A 20901-nucleotide genomic window follows, 5' to 3' on the forward strand; every position below is an offset into this window, starting at 1 on the left:
AAGAAGTTTTAAAAGCAATAAAAATGTTAATTAATAGGCGCCTGTTTACACAAATTAACTTTAATTAAAATGTGTGGTTTTCATTTCTATATAAATTGTATTTTTTGTTGTTGTACGTCATCGTTGAAGAAACAAAACATCATACCTCACAATGCTCTTCCTACCCATTACTTTCCTTAGGACTTGTCACGTCTCCCAGCCACATGTGGATATGCAGTTCATCAGAATGTGTGTAAAGGAAAAATGAAGCTTACAGTACCGCACTGTAGGAATGTGTACTTACGCATTACTACAGTAAGCTGTATTTTAGGTTCGTTTTACTTTATACCATCTCATAGCAAAATGAACACAACGAACATTGTTCTGATGGACTGCATATCAATATGTGGCTGGGAGACGTGACAAGTCTTAAGGAAAATAATGGATAGGAAGAGCATTATGACGAACTAAATATTGTTTCTACACCGACAGTGTAGGGTATATCTTGATAGCCTATTATCTGAGAGCTGTTAAGTTCTATATACAATAAATAAAAATTGAATTGAATGAAAATGGGTTATTTCAGGAATAATCTATAATTCTGTGTATCTGAACAATACAATAAGATTACATTATTAGTATATGATGTTATAGGTTATGTAAAATTAGTCTCCTTCTTATTATTCTGCTTCTTGTCCTTTCTCAATTTCATGGAATCGGCACTTACAGTAGTGTGCATTTGCCCCATATTTGCAGTCGGATTGTTGTGGTGGTTTGTGGCTTGCTATAGTGTGTGTAGATGAAGAGATGTGTTTTAAGATGAACACAAACACCCAATTACCGTGCCAGAAGAATTAACCATCCGCGGTTAAAATCCCCGTCCTGCTGAGATCCTAATCTGTGTCCCTCTGAATCGAAGGTTGCCATGATTAATGTTCAGTCAAGGAGCCGGTCTTAAAATTCCAAACGCTCAGTTAATTTCTCATACGTAGGGAAACATGGGGGCAAAGGGACAGCGTGAGATATTTTTTAATATTACGATGGATACAATTAAAGTAATATATAAATTTTACTCACTAAAATCAGCCCTTCAACCTCGGAAACGAAATAAATATTCACATTCTTTAGTAAGTTGCACGATGTCTAACTATTATCATACCAGCTCTTACCCCATTGTACGGTTGCCCCATATCATAGCGGTATATGGACACTTCGCGTGGGCAGATGAAAATCAAGTTTTCACTTACTGTTGTTTCATAAACACCACAAAGAACACTTCAAGCATTCCATCCAGTTTTCACGTCTTTGCTTCAGTTTATTTGTAAACATTAGAAGAATCACCGCTGTTGCTGTATTTGCTCCGTGACTTTTGTTGAGACTTTTACAACGTATTCATTTTCCATTCCTTGAGCTGACTGATATAATCTGGTGATGTCAACGTTTGCGATTCCAGTGTTTCCCTTCCGTTCCTTTCTGAGGTAAACGTTGACGGTAAGGGACTTGGCTCGGCAAAAGTATTTTGTGCAGAAGATCTTGTACTTTCCGGCAACTCATTTGACGTGGATGGAACTTGTGGTGTTTACTTCTCCCATTCTTCTACCTCCGCATGGACACTACCTAGCAGGAAGACAAGTTCTGATAGGCGATCAGGAGTGAAGCGGTAAATCCCGCAGCTTTCGAAGTCATTAAATGCATCTCCTACTGAGGATGGCCAATTAAGGCATTGCAAAACTTCCACCAAATGCTACCTAAAGTTATACGTTTACCTCTGAATTTCTTCTTAGGTACATTCTTCATTCATAATTGTAGAATGCTTTCAGAAGTCAAGAACATGCTACGTCTTAGGGGTGAAGTTCGTGTGTATTGTCTGAGCGCAAGCAAAGAAGAAATGTATTGTTCTTTGCTGCCTTCTCCAAATTTGTAGGATGTAAGCAATGAGATCCATCACTATCAAGAATTAACACAACAGGTCCAGGAAATTTTGTGCTAATAAAATGGTCAAGAAACTATGAAAACTGTTCCCATTTCGTATAACTGGACAAGGAAAGAACTACTTATGTTCCCGGAAGCATTCCAGTTTCATAGACATCAAAGCAACTCTGCCCCTTCATCATTACAAATGGCGGCATGTAATTTCCTGTAGCTTAAAACAATACACTAGGTTTTCTGAAGTTATGTCCCTTCGTTCCCCTGTTTATCTGCTAGACACTTACTTGTTATAACCACTTGAAACCATTTCCTCTAAAGTTCAATTTGAAAGTCAAGAGCAATTAAAAATAAGTCGAGATTTGACTAGATCGAACCTAGTAGCTCAGATGGTTGAACGCTGGCCTTCTACGATCAAGTTGGTGGGTTCTATCCCGGGTCAGTCCGGTGGTATTTGAACGAGATCAAATACGTCAGCCTTCACTAGGTAGATTAAGTAGAAAGTAAAGGCACGTCGGCGTCTCCGAAAGTCTTAATGACAGTTAATTAGACGTAAAACCAACAGGTGATGATGATGATGCTTGTTTTTTAAAGGGGCCTAACATCGAGGTCATCGGCCCCAAAACCAACAGGATTGTTACGATTTCACTAAACCAATCAGATACAATCTGCTCCTAGACATATCTTTAGGTAACATGAATACCTATCGTCGTTGAAGAAATACATTTCTCTTCCTATCCATTATTTTCCTAAAGACTGCTCACGCCTCCCAGCAACATATGGATATGCACTCTTCAGAAACAGTTTCTTTGTGTTCATTTTCCTTTGCATTTTTTGTAATAGAAGATGAACGTAACGGTATAGTACTGTAGGACGTATTCACGCACTCCTATAATATATTATATTTAAGGTTAATTTTCCTTTGCACTGTCGCGTAGGAAAATAAACTAAACCTATATTGTTCTCATGGACTGCACATCGATGAATTACTTCTGAAACTTCGCATCTCCCAATGCACTTCCTATCCATTTTCGTCCTTAAGACTGGTCACGCCTCCCAGCCACATATGGATGTACAGTCCATCAGAACAATTTTCGTTGTGTTCATTTCCCTATGCTCATGTGTAAAGGAAAACGAAACTTAAATACTTTAAACTGTAGGAGTGCTTAAATTCGTCTTGAAAACAACATCCCTACAATACGGTATGGTAAGGTCAATTTTCCTGTACACGCTAGCATAGGAAAATGAACACTACGAAAATTGTTCTGATGGACTACATATGCATATGTGACTGGGAGGCTTGACCAGTCTAGGAATGTAATGGGTAGGAGGAGCATTGTCACATACAAGGTTTTAGAAGTAAGCCAACAACATCCATATGTGGATGGGAGGTGTGACAATTCTTAAGGAACATAAAGGCTAAGAAGAACATTGTGACGTACGAGATGTTGTTTCTTCAGCGACGATATAACGAATTACTTAAGAAACGTAGTTGTTTCGTGACAGATTGCTTGTTACAAATTTGCACACTTACTCATGTCTAGTCCTGCTTCTATGTGCTTTTTATGACAGTCTTTTATGTACGAAAATTGTACACACATCTCCGATTTAGGAATTGATACGGTGATTGATTTTTCAATCCAAGGAGTATAATTCTGAAAATTACACACATATGCAGTAGATTTTATGCTACACCGAGCACTCCGTTACTTAACGGTTAGCAATCTGCAATACTACTCTCATTCCTACCAGAAGTTTCGACTACTGTTGCGGTGGTCATTTTCTGTGGCGTCGTCTCAGTACTCTGATAACTTTCTGATAGACTACACTGCCACTTGCCACATTTCACGACACACACATTCATTAACGCTATGAGCACATAATTGTGTCTGTGAAGCAAATTACAGCTGTTTATTCCTTGTTCACTACATACAGACTGCAGTTAGTAAATAATAGATGTAGTTTATTTATTGCCGAGTAACATGGCTGATACATGTGGGAATGAAACCTAAGTTAATTACCCAGTAAACGGGTTAATTGATACCTGAAATAGGAACACGAATGCATCCATTCTGAACAATGATATACTTCCTGAAGGAATACGGTCGGTGACTGAAGCACTTAAAAGCGACCGAAAAGGTGAGGTGATTCCTTTGTGATTCTTTTAAATTAGTGATCGGAACATTTATCAGCCAAATGTTTTAAAATTATTCAGTTAAACATTACTCTAAAGGTCACGACGCTATAATTAGACTAATTGCTGTTATCAGATATAACACTAAGGATGAAAGCGTTGAAATGGGATAAAAATAAATGTTAACTCCTACCCAAGTGCACTTAGTTTAGAAAAATGTTGAACGTTCTCATGTTCAGTATGACGTTAGGAAAATGTCCATGGGCAGACAGTTAAGAAAAATTCAAATAGAAACCAATATATGAACACGGAATGCCATTTTAGCTTGGATAGTCAAGTTGAATGGAAGTATTATCAAATGAAATGAAATGTCGCATGGCTCCTAGTGCCAAGAGTGTAAGAGGACAAGTTCGGCTCGCCAGGTGCAGGTCTTTTGATTTGACACCCGCAGGCAACCTGCACGTCATGATGAGGATGAAATGATGATGAAGACAACACACACACACTGCCCCCGTGCCAGCGAAATATAACCAATTATGTTTAAAGTTCCTGACCTTGCCAGGAATCGAACCCGGGAACCCTGAGACCAAAGGCCAGCACGTTAACCATTTATCCATGGGTCCGAACATTATCAAATAATAACTAAATACTTACTGTACGTTGCTCATCCCGGTATCAGAATCTTACTTTATTACTGCCAATATAAAACTCTTGAAATTAAGATGCTGTTCTGTGCACTGTAAAATGTATCGTATCTAATGTATGCTGTTCAGAACGGTAAAGCTAATTCTGTAGCCTTCCCTAGTGATAATGTACAAATCTCTATCATGATTCATACTTTTTGTAAAATAGCCTGTGGAGGATTCATATGTTGGTAAGTAGTTAAAACATCGAATAGCAATCTGTAATTAAAGATATGTTAAGAAACATATTTGGAGAGCTGTTTAAACCCGAATAACACAGAAATAAAAAAGATGCAAGCGTTTCAGTGACGTCCATATTATACCCAAATATTTATTTCAAACATTAGATTTGGAGAGGTGTTTAAACCTGAATAACACAGAAAGAAGATGTAAGCGTTTCGGTGAGGTCCATGTTATACCCAAATGTTTATTTCAAACATGGTTATGTTTAATTAATCGCGTGGAAGAATGAGTTGAGGTCCGATAGAATGTTTTACTTATAGTATCATCGTCATTTCTACGGGAATGATAGGCTTAGTTTTATTGTAAAGTGTACAGCAACGTATTTAGACTGTAACATCTAGCCAACATCCAGGAGTAACACGGTGCCAAAGGACGTTCCTAAATTTTATACTTAAATGAAATCCACGAGGGAGTGAATGAAGTTCTCTCGATTGCACGGCATACTTCAGCGTAAATTTACTTCAGACCTCTTGAATTTTGAATCTTCTTTCTAATTCCTTCACCACTTTTCCACCACCCTAGTGGAGTCCCTGTTTCGACCTGGGTCACACTGGAGGACTTGAAACAAAACTATGTCCAAGTGCTTTACTGATGGAGGAATGCATTCGGAAATTAAGTGTTGTTACGGTGATTGGCAGTGTGGTGTGCTGTAAATAAATGAATAGATGTGTATTAACAAACACCCTATGTTCTCGAGCAAGAAGAATTCAACCAAGTTCTATTTAGAGCTAGGAGTGTCCCGAACATCAATAGAAAGGATCCTGAAGAAGGGAAAATGGCACCCATGTAAGGCGCACCTACATCAGCAACTCTACTGAGACGATTTTGATCACAGGATAACAAAGATTGGCCGAGGCATTACAGCAAGAACCACATTTTATCCGGAATATCCTGAGGAGGTATGAATATTACTCCCCGAATGATTCCATCGTCAACACTCACAGTCTCCATTATTCGGTTCCAGCAAACCCCCATTGGGTTCGAGCACAGCATATGCAACCTCCAGTGAGGGGTTAATGTGTGGTGCGAAATTCTGGGAGACTACATCATTGGGCCTGTTTCTGTAGCCCCTAGACTCACCGGGAGGCGATATCTGGAATTTTTGGAGACCGATGTGTCTCAAAAACACTTTTGGAAGATATTCCACTGCAGCTAGTACTACAACATTTGTTCCAGCATGATGGTGCACCACCTCACTGCTTTCGAGCCGTGAGGGAACATCTTAGTGCACAATTGCCTGAACGGTGGATAGGTCGTGGTGAAACTTGGCAGTGGCCACCACAATCACCTGATCCCGCCCCTCTGGACTATTATCAGAGGGGATAAACCAAATCGAAAGTGTGAGCCAAAAATGCTGAACAATTACAACGATTTCTTGAGGCGTCTGCTGCAGTGACACCTGAGATGTTGAGGATTGTCCATGCAGACAATGCGGGATGTATTCAGCACTGCCTGCACCATGAGGGACATGTTTTTGAGCAAATCTATTATGAGTAGCTGTAGAAGGAAACGTTCTGATAGATCCGATGTGACATTTTAATTTTCCGATCTTTGAAGCTATAATAATATATATTACTTTGTGTTTCATACAAAAACTATTTTATAGAGTGCAATGTCTGACATTAGTTATTCAATTTGCTTTTCTGCATATTTAGCATATTCACAAATGCAAACTGTTGTAGACGATGTGCAGTAAAATGTCTGATATTATTATTTCACGACATCTGAAATACAGCACTTCGTCGCTCCTTCGAAAACAAGTGATTAGGCATCCCATGCATCACTGGAGCATGCGGGACATTTGTGGGTAGGAAAAATGGCGCTCGGGGGCTGCCTGGTATAATTGATAATTATCTTTTTATGTATGAGAACAAGCATACAAAATAAAATTATTGAAATGTGAAAACAATTCGTCTTGTTGTGTAAAGCTCCACTGACTCCGAGTGTTTGTACGGCGTTTAGTTGACTGAATGTCCATTACCCTTGTTACTTTCAGGGTTTTTACTATTAAGTCATCCAAGTGTTATGGGAATTTTCTCACTTCCTAATCCACTTGACCCCACTGTTCCATTATTTGTACATGAATACAGATTCCGGCTCGTCGTTTGTTTCGCAATGTCATTTGAACATGAGGTGGTTTTTCATTTTTACAATCTCGATTCTTTATGTTTCAAAAGAAGCTTTTATTTTGCTGTAAAGTTGATAGTTTATTACATGTATATTGTCCAGAATAATATGAACCATTTTCTCATTAACGATAATGGTATTCAAAGGATAGTGCTGTTAAGTAATAATAGAATTTATAGGGAGTGACTATTTTAAATTTTTTCCAAAATTTAACCTACCATAACCTAAAAATATTATATATTAGACGCATGTTCCAATGTTGGAACAGTGGGATAAGAAGGCGACGTTTATTTTCACTTTGTATATTTGTACGATGGTTGAATCTTAACGGCATAGTGTCTGCCCTGCAGGAAATTTAAACACATCACCACCTTCTGGAAGCATCAGTCTGCCTGCCTAGGGCTTTCACATAAGCCTTTGGTTTCAGACGAGGACTCGGGAGATGGGGCAGATGGCAACTTCGATCATCATAAAAGCAACCAACTCAGAGGATTGCAGAGGCGAAAGTGAAGATTGTTACCGATGGTAAAATACGTAAGGAGGATGTTGTGGTGGTGTGTGATTCGAGGTGTTGGAAACCTGAGTGAAAACGGGAAGAGAGAGAATGTTACGGGATCAAGACGGTCGCAGATGAATGTTGTAGGAGCAGCAGGAATACAGAGAAATTTTCTGGAGTCAACAGGATTGCACAGATATTTTCTGGGAGCAACAGGGATGCAGAACCACCTTCTGGGAGCAACAAGAATACGGAGACACTTTGTAAAAGCGTCACCAATGCAGAGCCACTACGTCTTCGAAGCAGTAAGAATATCCACGCACTTCCTGGAAACAGTTGGTATACAGAACACAGTATCGCGATAAGTAGTTCAGGTGATGGAAGAAGAGGGAAAAGCAAAAAGGGAATGGGAGAAAAGAGACAATGAGAAGGGGAATCCAGTGTGGGAAATTAGTGATGACTACCATAATATAGCTGCATTCAATGCAATGATATAATGTAGGTTTGAAAGAATGTTAAATATTTGGATGTGCGTCACAACATGGACATGTCAGAAATGGATTTTTTTTTAAAGTTAGGCCACCGTAAAATGTGTTGAACCAGATATGGTTTCAGGCATTCAATAATGAGACATATGTTTTGCCACTGATCAAGCCATGGTCCCGTATCATGTCAGGCATGGGATCACGCACACATGATGAGAAAACCAATAATGTCTGTTTAAAATTGGTGGTGTCTTTGCACAAGACTTGGTTCCTTCATGCAAAGTGAGCCATAAGAGGGTGCAAAGCAGGTAATACAAGGTGAGAATTAAGACTTGGAGGATCAGTGGTGCTGGATTTTATATCCGTTCTATCTGAATCTGGTTACGAATTTTTTCTTTGACAATGTATTAATTTCTCTTCCAATACTCGAGACTCTCAAGAAAATTACGAGTAGAAACACAGGGACGGGAACGATAAGACGTTGCTGTAAGAAGAAGAACCAGGGTCATATGGCCAAGTAGTTAATGAAACTAGCGATATATGACTAGCGATATTTCTTGACAACAGTATAGCCTCAGTAGCTTCAAATACATCTGGTGTATATGCTACCGAAATGTTAAGGCGTGATAACAGGCCATAAAATAAATATGTGTAAATTTCCTATACTTTGTGTGATTATTAATTACATCACACAAATGAGAGAAAGGAATGGGGGTACTGACAGGATGGACGGAAACACTGGAAGGTACAGAACTCATTTTTGAATTAAGAAATTGTATTATCAGTTGCTCGAACTTCCTATCAATGCATCAGTGAATAATGCCCGGATCCCTTACAAACAAATACCCTATGAAAGTGTAAGTTCCCCCGAACTTCTTGATTTCATTGCTACATAACGGACACTTACATTCAGAAGTATTCTAATCGCCTGCCACGTGGTTATCCAATGTGAAACCCCAAATCAATCGACAAGAGGTACTTGGATGATGTAAGGTACAACCGATTGGACCATATGTTATGCCACAGGTCAAACAGGTAAGATGCGGTTATTGTAATAACAACAGTACAAAGACGTGTTCCAAATGCTGTATTCTTCTAAATGCAAATTGCTTTGAAGAGTTTCACGTGAACTAAAGACATCTGAGTGTGAAAGTGTTGTGCATTTTAGTAAATATGAGTATATCTGCACGTTTAAGTTTACTTTGATATAGTGTAACTAAAAAAATATTGTCGCCGCTGTGCCAAAACCGCGAATCCGTAATTTACCCTAAGACTGGTCGCGTCTCCCAGCCATATACTGATATGCATTCCATCAGAACAATTTTCGTTGATAATTTTTCTATACGCGTGTGCAAAGGAAAACGAAGCTTGCTGTACCTTACTGTAGGATTGTATGACATATTTACCCTCTCCCATATTATGACGTATTTAAGGTTCATGGATAGGAAGAGCATTGTCACATTCGCGGTTTTGGCACCGCAACGACGATATGAAGAATAATGAATACTGTTACACACAAACGTTTCATTTTTTCTTTTAGAGTTACCGTATTTTTTGGACCATAAGTTGCTGCAGAGTATAAGACGCACCCTGATATTTTATGAAAATGTGAAGGAAAATATAATGGCACTCTCGTTTCAAGCAATATTTTACAGAAATAATTTAATTTGTGTACAAACACAAATTTCCATTGGTAGTAGGCCTATAATACTGTCACTGTTATACATCAAAGGCAGGCAGTTACTCACAATCCTCACTCTCATTCGACACTCATAACGCTGTTTTCAGAAATTTCACTTTCACATTCACTTTCATTTTCTTATTCTTCAAACTGTATATCGTCTTCTGAACCGTTGATGCTGATGATGCTTGTTACTCAAAGGGGTAAGGTTATCGGCCCCCGTCTTCAGTACAGTCAAGGGCATTACTTATACAACATTTCTTAAGTGACTTGATGACAATTACCTTTTTCAGTGACTCTAATGACATCTTCACCAATTCGCAAACTTGTCCCACTATGGTCTCTTCATTCGTACTACTGGCGATAAATCGTGGTGAGGTGAAGCGATCCATTTGATCCACCCTTCGTACATAGTCATCTTGAAGGTTTGTTTATTGATACATTCAGTGGCTGAAACTGGCTTGTGAGACGCCTGAAATGACCGCAAATTGACTGTTAAAGTCCTTTTTCCCCGTTTCTTTGCATTCTTTGTGTGGGATTTGAACTGGTCCAGCACAAGAAGGGATACCAATCGTGCGTTTAAACCACACACTCTCCAACCACACCTATATTATATTTTCGTCCATCCATTCCTTATCTTGAACATGAAGGACAACACCTCGTGGAATTTTCCCTTAGGGTACAGTTTTTTCTCAAAAAATTTTGCAGCATCTGCACAGTGGATTTCACGGCCAGATATTTTTATTGTGTTGGTCTTAACTCCTCTACTGCCATCGGTTCTGTTTGATGGAACATCAAATGTTAGAGGCACCTCGTCCATATTACTAACTTGACTAAGTTCGAAATGAGTTTGTTATCGTGCACCGATCACAAATTTGTGAAATTCTAATATTTTGGATTCATATTCTGCTGGCATCTTTTGCGAAATTCTAGTGGGAGTGCGCATCGATAGTCCACTTCTCTTCATAAACCGGTAACAACAAGCTAGTATTTAAACGAAATCCAAAATGTTGTGTGCGGCTACCCATCTCCTCGCTTCACAGATGATCAATTTGTTGGCCACAGAAGTGTCATTATTTATATTTCTAGAAGAGGCTATTTTTCAGCATACATGCTAAGAGAGTGTTTACTCTTTCCGGGTAAAAGGAGTGATTTCTTACACCATTCGCGTATCACTTTCTCACTTGTTGGAGATCCGAATTGTCTTTCTGACACCCTATTACCATGCACTTATGAGTATTCCACAACTTTTAATTTATCATTAATGCTATGATGAAAGGAAACCTCTTCTGTGAAAATGACGTGTACGGTAAATTGTAATTACCGGAACTTGCTACAGAAGGCAAAGTGAAAGATTTTCTTTCTATCTTTCCTTGATTGTTACCTAAACCGGTAGTCGAGCTCGCAGATCTTTGTGCTTGTCTGATATGATAAGGAGGCTTGCGGGGAAGGGGAACCCAACTTGTTAGGAATTCCTTGGAAACACGCATTCCTGTTAGGAAATTGCCGGTATACCGTAGTCACTGTTCCTTACCTGTAGTAAAAGAATGGGTCAGCTGCATACTCAGTGTCCAAATGTGATAGAACTTAGGACCTTAATATGGATCCTTATTTTAGGCCTTATTTCTTGCAACAAGTATTGTGGCTTATGGCCCGAAAAGTACGGTAGCCCTATATCAAAATAGGTACGACAAATTAATGAAGAATTGTAACTGTATGACAAGTATCAACCATGATAATTCTGGAAATATTCCTTTACATGTAAGCGTAGAAAAAAGAACACAACGAAGATTGTTCTGATGGACTGCATGTCCATATGTGGCTGCGAAGCGTGACCGGTCTAAAGGAAAAAAATTGATAGGAAGGGCACTCTCAGATACGTGGTATTAGGACATGGATATACATTTGAGAATGACAGACAAATGAAGGTAGTACTGTATATCTATGGCTTACTTCTAAAAACTCGTATCTCCCAATTCCCTTCCTGTCCGTTATTTTCCTTAAGACTGGTCACGCCTCCCAGCCACGTATGGGCATGCAGAACATCAGAACAATTTTCGTTGTGTTCATATTCCAATGACGGTGTGTAAAGGTAAATGAACCATAAATACATTATACCGTGGGAGTGCGTAAATACGTCATACAAACAACACCCCTACAATGCTGTATGGTAAGGTCCATTTTCCTTTACACATTATCATTGGAAAATGAATACCACAAATGTTATTCTAATGGACTGCATATAAATATGTGACTGGGAGGCGTGACCTGTTTTAAAGAATATAATGGGTAGGAAGGGCATTGAGACATACGAGGTTTTAGAAATAAGCCATCGATACACAATAATTTTGAAATTCATACAATAAAACAAAGTGGGTTTTAGCTATGAGGGGCCCATAATTTTTCTGCGAATTTCGTTCGGTGTCGAGATGAATATATCCTCCAGTGATACTTATATATTGTGCAGAAGGTAACTTATATTTAATATGAATAGCTAATCAATAATATAGGTTTCCTTATAGAAATGGATAGGTTGAGACTGTCCTTATGGCACATGTTCATCTCTCCTTGCTATAAGTTTTTAGTTTCCTGTATTCACCCAAGGTCTAATCTCAAGCCTGTCACCAGAAGCAGTGAAGACTTTTGGTGTAATTTTGTACTGTGGAATCCTCTGTGGCCAGATGGCAGCGCGTCGGCCTCTCACCGCTGGATACCGTGGTTCAAATCCCGGTCACTCCATGTGAGATTTGTGCTGGACAAAGCGGAGGCGGGGCAGGATTTTCTCCAGGTACTCCGGTTTTCCCAAACATCTTTCATTCCAGCAACACCCTCCATTCTCATTCCATAGCATCTATCAGTCATTAATAAATCAATTTGGGAGTGGCGACCCCCTCATACTAATAGCCTATATAAGATTCATTTCATTTCACCCCTGACCCTGTCAACGACTGGAAAACAGGTTGTAGGTTTTAATTTCATTTTCAATTTTGGGCTGTAAGGAATCAATCGTGTAGACATGTACTTAAGGTTATTCTTTATAACACCTTATGTACTGCATACGTTTAAAGTCATACTTTCAGAGAAATGTTATTGTTTTAGTCAACTGCCCATAGACTGGTTTTATGCAGCTCCCCATGCCACCGAATTCGTGTGGCAATCTTATCATTACTACGTAACTTTTACATCCTACATCTGATCTAATCTGATCGTCATATTCATACCTTGGTCTACCCCTACCGTTCTTACCACCTACACTTCCCTCAAAAACCCAACTGAACAAGTCGTAAGTATCTTAAAAAGTAAACACGTGTCCTCATCCTGAGGTGGTGCAACTCTTTTCAGGCACACCCCCAATGGACATGAGCTGCATGTGCCATTTCAACCACATACCAGCCCTCCTGCCATTCTTAAATTTCTGGCAGAAGCGGGAATTGAACCAGAGCCCCGGAGGACTACTGCCAGTAACACTAACCGTTACACTACGGAGGCGGACGTAAGTATCTTAAGAATATGTGTCCTATCATTCTCTCTCCTCCTCTCATCAAATTTTGCCGAATTTATGTCCTCTCACCAATTCGATTCAGTAAATCTTCATTCGTGAATCGATCCGTCCATCTCACCTTCAGCATTCTTCTGTAGCCCAACATTTCAAAAGCGTCCATTCTCTTCTCTTCTGAGCTAGTTATCGTAAATGTTTCACTTCCACACAATGCCACGCTCCATACGAAAATCTTTACAAACATCTTTCTAATTCCTGTAACAATGTTCGAAATGAGTAAATTTCATTTCTTAAGAAAGACCTTCCTTTCTTGTGCTAGTATGCAATTTATGTCCTCCTTACTTCTGCCACTGTTAGTTATTTTACTACCCTAGTAAAAATATCCATCTACTTCCTTCCAGACTTCATTTCCTAATCTAATATTTCTTGCATCAACTCACTTCGTTCGATTGTACTCCATTACTTTTGTTTTGGTTGATTTATTTACATCTTGTATTCCTTCCCCAAGACTGTCCATACCATTCAGCAATTTCTCCAGATCTTCTGCAGTCCTACATAAAATAACAATATTATCAGCAAATCTCACGGGTTTGCTTTCCTCTCCTTGGATTGCCATTCCCTTTCCTAATTTCTCTTTGGTTTCCGTTACCGCCTGTTCCATATACACATTTAAAAGTAGGGGGTGGGTGAACAAAGTGCAACCTTTATCCACTCATTTCTGGATTGCTGCTTCATTTTCAAAGCTCTCGATTCTCACACTGACTTTTATACAGAATATAGATAACTTTTTGTTCCCGGTATCTGATACCGATCACGATCAGAATCTCAAATAGCTTGGTCCAATCAATATTATGGAATTCTTTTTCTAGATCTACAAACTCCCCACTCAGTTTCAACTTGTATTTCCTTTTCCTGTAAATAACACATGTTAAAATGTTTCAGGCTTGAGATACAAAACGATTAGTACGGTTATTTCCACACTTGTGAGCACAGACTTTCTTGGGAACAGGTATAACAACATTCTGCCTAAAGTCTGATGGTAGGCCTTCATCTCCTGTATTATATATCTTACACAGTAATTGCAATAATAGCTCGATGCGGATTTCTCGTAAGGCAGTCAGTACATTAGAGGGAATGTAATCAATTCCAGGTGCCTTCTTCCTATTTAGGTCTCTCAAAGCTCTGTCGAAATTTGACTTCAAATTTGGGTCTCCCATTTGATCAGCAACAGTATTTTCTTGTTCCATAACAATATCATCTAGGTCTTTACCTTGATACTACTGTTGGATATGTTCCTGGCATATTTCTGCCTTGCCTTCTTTCCCTATAAATGGTTTTCCATCTGATATCTTAATATATATACACCTAGTTTTCCTTTCCCCAAAGGTTCCCGTGATTTTCCTGTATGCAGCATCTACCTTCCCCTGGACCATACAACTTTCACCATCATTGCACTTCTCTTTCAGACATTCTTCCTTAGCTGTCTTGCACTTTCTATTCACTTCATTCTTTAATCTCCCCCATTATTTCCTGCCCTCCTCATTTTTGTACTCTTCTACTTTCGTCGTTCATCAATCTGGTCTAGTATCTCCTGAGTTATCCATTGATTCTTAGTTGATCTTCCCTTTCTTCCTAACCTTTCTTCAGCATCCCTACTGACCTCATGCTTCCATTCTTCCTCTATTGTGTTTCCTTCAACCCATTCATTTAGTCCATGTGCAACATGTTCCTTGAAACATTCCCTCGTACTCTTTTCATTCAACTTGTCTAGGTATCATCCCGTTGCATTCCTTCCTTTCTTCAGTTTGTTTTTACTTCAGATGACATTACATGACCAACAAGTTGTGGCCATAGCCCACGTTTGTTCCTAGGAATGTCTTCCAATTCAACTCCTGGATTCCGAATTTCTTTCGGGTACTGATAATTAAGTCTATATGATATATTCCAGTGCCTCCAGGTCTCGTCCACTTATACAGCCGTTGCTTGTGGTTTTTGAACAAAGTATTAGCAGGGACTATATTGTGATCGGTGCAGGAATGAACCATCGACTTCCTCTTTCATTCGTTTGTCCCAATCAGAATTTTCCTACTGTATTACCTTCTCCTCTTTGTTTACCACTGCATTCCACTCTTCCATCGCAATTAGATTCTCGTCACCTTCTGCGTATTGTATTAAATCTTCTCTTTCTTTATATATTCTTTAGATTTCTTCATCGTCGTCCGTTGCACTACTAGGCATACAGACCTGCACTGTTGTAGTTGTCTCTGCTTTGGTGTCTATCTTGACCAGAATAATCCTTTCACCATACTGTCGTATTTGTGTCTGCTGCCCTATTTTCTTTTTCATTGTTGAACCAACTCCAGCATTTCCGCTGTTTGATATTGTGTTGATAATTCCGTAGTCGCGTGACCAAAAATTCTGCTCTTCCTGCCAATGTACTTCACTTTTACCATCTACATCTAACTTTAGCTTATCCATCTTCCTTTTCAGATTTTGTAACCTACCAAAACGATTCAAACTTCTAACATTCCATGCTCCGACTCTCAGAATGTCAGTATCCGTCTTTTGACGATTACCCTCTCTCGCGTAGCGCCACCCGAAGATACGAATAGGGGATTATTTTACCTCCGAAATATTTTACTCGGGAGGAAAGTGCATACTTCATACAGAGAGACGTTCATGTTCTGGTTAGTTATGTCTGTTGTTTCCCGTTGCTTTCAGCCCTGTAGCAGTATCAATAAAGCTAAGGCATGTTGAGTATTATTACAAGGCCCATCCGATATAGTAACACCTGCGGCTCGGCTATTTACTTCACTGTGACTCACAAGCCTCCCTACCACGCAAGGTCACACGGTTCGCAGTAAATATATCCACCTTAAAACGGAAACAAACAACAGTGTTCATGGGAACAGAACAAGAGCCCATAGCAATTACTTACAACGGAGGGTGAGCGAACGATATGTAGAATCTAATCCTTATGAAAATGAGCTATTACTTATAATAAGATTCCTATTGAATTGAAATTACGGACAGACAATGCATTTAAGTCAACTGTGAAGGAATTTTGGTGTTTGCCTTTCTGTATGCAGTGAATGAATATTGCTAGTATACCTACTTAAACACAAAGTTCCATCATAATGAATGGTCCAATAAAATTGCGTAGATTGCTTATATCGAATCATTAGCTGATGACCGCGTTGAAAACCAACCGATCATACATCGATTACGATTTAGGGCCATGCTCAGCCCTGTGCAGTAAAGTTTTCGCATTAACTTTCTCCGTGACCATGAGTCGTTCGGAGCCTCATGGAGCCAAGGTCCATCACATATTCAGCTGTTGGAAAGAGTGGCTCCCCTTCGTTTGACTCGCATTTATAGCATTTATAGATTTCCATGAAGTGGCATGAACATAAAGTCATAGGACTGTGATTGTTATAATGGAATAAATATGTATAGAGGTGATCCACGTGGCGCTTGACCGCTATGCTGCATGATGCTCTCGGCGGGATACTGGCAACGGAAACACGCAATGAACCAAAGACAAGGCCCTCACATAGCGTGCAGCTACAAGGAGTGCTGCGGACTGAATCAATCGGTATTCCTTATTTCATTTTTAAAAATTCCCGGCTCCATGGATGAACGATCAACGCAATGACTTTCCGTTCAGAGGGACACGGGTTCGATTTTCGGCTTGAGTCAGACATTTTAGTGTTAATTGGTTAAATTACTTGGCTCTGGGACTAGATGTTTGTAATGTCCCCAACATCACTGCAACTCATACACAACATTATCTTCCAGCACAATAACACGCAGTTCCCAATACACACCAGATTCCACCTATCCTCCTCGGAAAGGTCTGCCTTACAAGAGCTGCATCTGCCAGGAAATAGCCGCACGAAATTATTAGTAGTACCTACTATAAATGTATTATTATTATTATTATTATTATTATTATTATTATTATTATTATTATTATTATTATTATTATTATTAGTTCATAACAGCGATGTCTTGTCTGGTAGATAATGATCGGTCTCTTGAAAAATGGAGCTGTGTATTCTTAAGGCCTCTTCCTCTTTTCTTGCAGGTGATTTAGAAATCAAGCAGAAAAGTTCTCTGATACCTTTGCACAGTATTCAAATTCTCCACAAAAATATAGACAGTCTTATATTTTTATATTTTTAACCTTCCTTTTGTCGTCCTACAGTAATAAGAACAGAAAATTGAATTCGTTTTCCATTGAATTCAAAGCTATTGCTGGTATCTGACTCTAAGTTGAAGGCTTTGTTTTTTACAATTGGCTTTATGTCGTACGGACACAAATAGGTTTTGTGGCGACGATGGAAGATGAAAGGCCTAGGATTTGGAAGGAAGCGGCCGTGACCTTAATTAAGGTACTGCCCCAGCATTTGCCTGGTGTGAAAATGGGAAACCACGGAAAACCATCTTCACGGCTACCGACAGTGGGATTCGAAGCCACTATCTCCCAGATCCAAGCTCACAGCTGCACGCCCCTAACCGCACGGCTAACTCGCCCGGTGAAGGCTCTTCTGCCTCCTCCCACGATGTTACACGCAACCAAAGTTTACTCAGCGAAGAATTCCCCACTTCTTTCATTCGTGTATTTCAAACAATAACACGATATCTCGTAACTGCTGGGTTTCAATTTGACTGGATTAATACCACTAAAATAACATGCACGAACTGCAGTGCTATCAACTGCAACATTCCATTGTTCTCAGCCTGCCGTCAATACAACCACACAGTGGATGGAACTAGTTTCTTCACCTTTTTCTCGGTTTGTTTGTTCCCACCAAGCACAAATTAAATTTTCAAAGCACCGGTACATATAAAATCGATAACACTAGTCCATTTGTACGTTTTGCATGTATCATTGCGGGGTGCATGGATTGTGTGAAGGGAATACCACTTGCAGGACAAGTATGGCTAGCCAGCATGGCCGAAGCATTGAGGGCGGGCTCGAACCCCGGACCGCTGCTCATAGGGGAGGATCCTTTAGGCGGGGCGTGGCATTATGAAGAGAAAGGGGAAGGCTTGCTAGTCATACATTTAACATAATTGATGGAGCATGCAGCCTGCTCTCCCCATGCAATAATTCCACAATTAACACACTCGCTGCCAATCTCGTTCTAATCTTATTCTGGGCCAATAAAAAGCCGCGATACTTTCTTCGATATTACATCCATTCTGTAATTTTTTGTTTTCTGCATATCACTCTGAACTACAGTGACGTAAATGGGATTTACAGTATGCTCACTCGGGTCAAAGCGGATCTGTATTGAATCTAGATATTATTTCCGATAGTCTTTCGGTTTGCCATACCAAAATGCATGTTTATTACAGAAAGTGAAATATACTCCTAACCAGACTTCGTCATCATCTTTATTTTTATGGTTATTCTTATTACTAGTTATGACTCTTATAGAAATTGAAATATCCTGCTAAACAGACACACTTCATCATTATTGTCATTCTTCTTTTTACCTTACGACCAGTTATGACTCTTAAAGAAAGTGCAATATTCTCCTAAAGAGATTTCGTCACCGTCATTATTATTATACTTATTCTTTTTGTTCCTATTAATAGTATTATGACTCTTATTGCCTTACTAATTTGTTAACCGATCTTAATTGTTTATAATTTCATTATGCTGTTTGCTGGTTAATATGTAAAACACACAACTGTAGTTTAGTAATTTACCTTTCCTGATATCTATTACAAGAATATTATTAAAATCCATTTCACTTATTGTTAGATGCAGGGATTTAGATAGCATTATATGTTCAGTATTACGCATTTAATTTTACCTGTTTTTATGGTGCATCAGTAGGAGTGTATATTTATATTATCTAGTGCTCTTTTATTTTTATCTTTACCTTTTTAAACGTTATTATTGAAAGAGTTTAAGTGTAAGAGTAGGCCGTGAGCAATAAATTCGCCAGAAATTTACGTCATGTTAAAGAATGGTATAGCCAAGACCGCGAACAAAGTCAAAACTAAGGTGTTCCAAGTTAAGATCAACACCAGAAAACCGGTTCAGATATCAAAGGAAGAAAGAAGGAGGAGATCAGGTAGAATGAATAACTATTCTCAGAAAAGAAGAGAACACGCATCTAAGAAGTGATTAATCTGACAAACCCCAAAGATGGGTAAATTGAAGTGAAGAAGAAGAAATAAATATATAATCTCTTCTGCATTTAGTTATTATAAGATACATTTCTTTGCTTAAATTATTCTCAAATTAATTGCTATGCTGAAAGAAAATCTCTTTTACATCAAAGTGAATTTATTGACAAAATTTTTCTCTAGCAATAGTATGCCAATCACGTTATATTTCTGAACTTCTGAGTTACGAATTATTCTTAGATTCATACTACGGATAATCTCGGTGGCAAGTCAATAGTAGCATTTCACCAAGTACATAAACATGTAGGACTTTTAATAAATGATATCGTGCTATCCTTGAAGTTAAGCAATATTGGATTAGGTCATTACTTGGGCAGGTAACCACGCCGGTGACAGAAATTAAATTGGTCACACTTCCAAAAATCAGCCCCGAACGAATGAATCAACTGGACACATGTCTTCAGTTTCTGTTAATAGCAGTTTTTAATCTAACGTGGAAAAATTGCCCATGACGTCCGATAAACAAACAATTGCGTATTTACAAGGGTTGAAAAACATTTATTTGTTGATTAAAACAAGAATAAGGAGGTAAAATGAATATTCGCATAAGGCCGTAGTAGGTACCAACCCCGGGTTCTGGACCAGGCCAGGTCATACCCCACCACGCCGGCTATGGACCAACATCAACTTTTAACCATTCACACATAATTTTGCGTATTTTTCTCAGAATTGTATATCTCTTCCCCAAAAATCACCCATTTTAGGGCAAAATATCATAAGTTAATATAACTATAAAATAAAAAATAAAGAAAATCATTAACATTTTAGTAAAAATAATTTAAAAATATCCATTTTAGTAAAAAATCACAAATATTATTATTTCTAAAAAAATTAAAAATCAGTTTTTCAGAAAGGTAAGTTGAAACCTTGGTATTCGATGGCATAGCAAGGTGCTTTTCGTACCTGTATAATGACTCATTTATGTAGATAACAAATCTATTCAATTTACTTCATTTTATAAGGACCACAAGGTAATGTAACAATTCCATTTTCATATAAGTAAAATTTGCACCGTGCTTTGCTTTCAACTACCCAATTTCCACTACCTCTATTTTTGCAGGTTCCTTTAAAAGTTCTAACAGATACAAGTTAATAGAAATTTTAAAATATTCCAAGTACTTTTTTCTCCGTAATCAATGGAAGTTGAAAACAGAAATTCTACTGCAACAAATAAATACACTATTACAGAGTTATTAGGCAATAAAACAAAACCAACCAACGAAAGATTCGGATTATGGCTACTTACAGAAAATTTAAATAACTCCAATCTTATTACACATATTGGAGATATTAATTACACAAAGGGAGAACAAAAATTACAAGAATTTCAGCCATTTTCATAACATGTTCGCGATAATATTATAGTTGTTAAAATTACAGATTCTACAGATTGCGAAGATAACAACCAAGGAGAATTAAAAGACGAAAAATTTCTCGTAAA

Source organism: Anabrus simplex, chromosome 2, assembly GCF_040414725.1.
Source record: "Anabrus simplex isolate iqAnaSimp1 chromosome 2, ASM4041472v1, whole genome shotgun sequence".
NCBI lineage: Eukaryota > Metazoa > Arthropoda > Insecta > Orthoptera > Tettigoniidae > Anabrus > Anabrus simplex.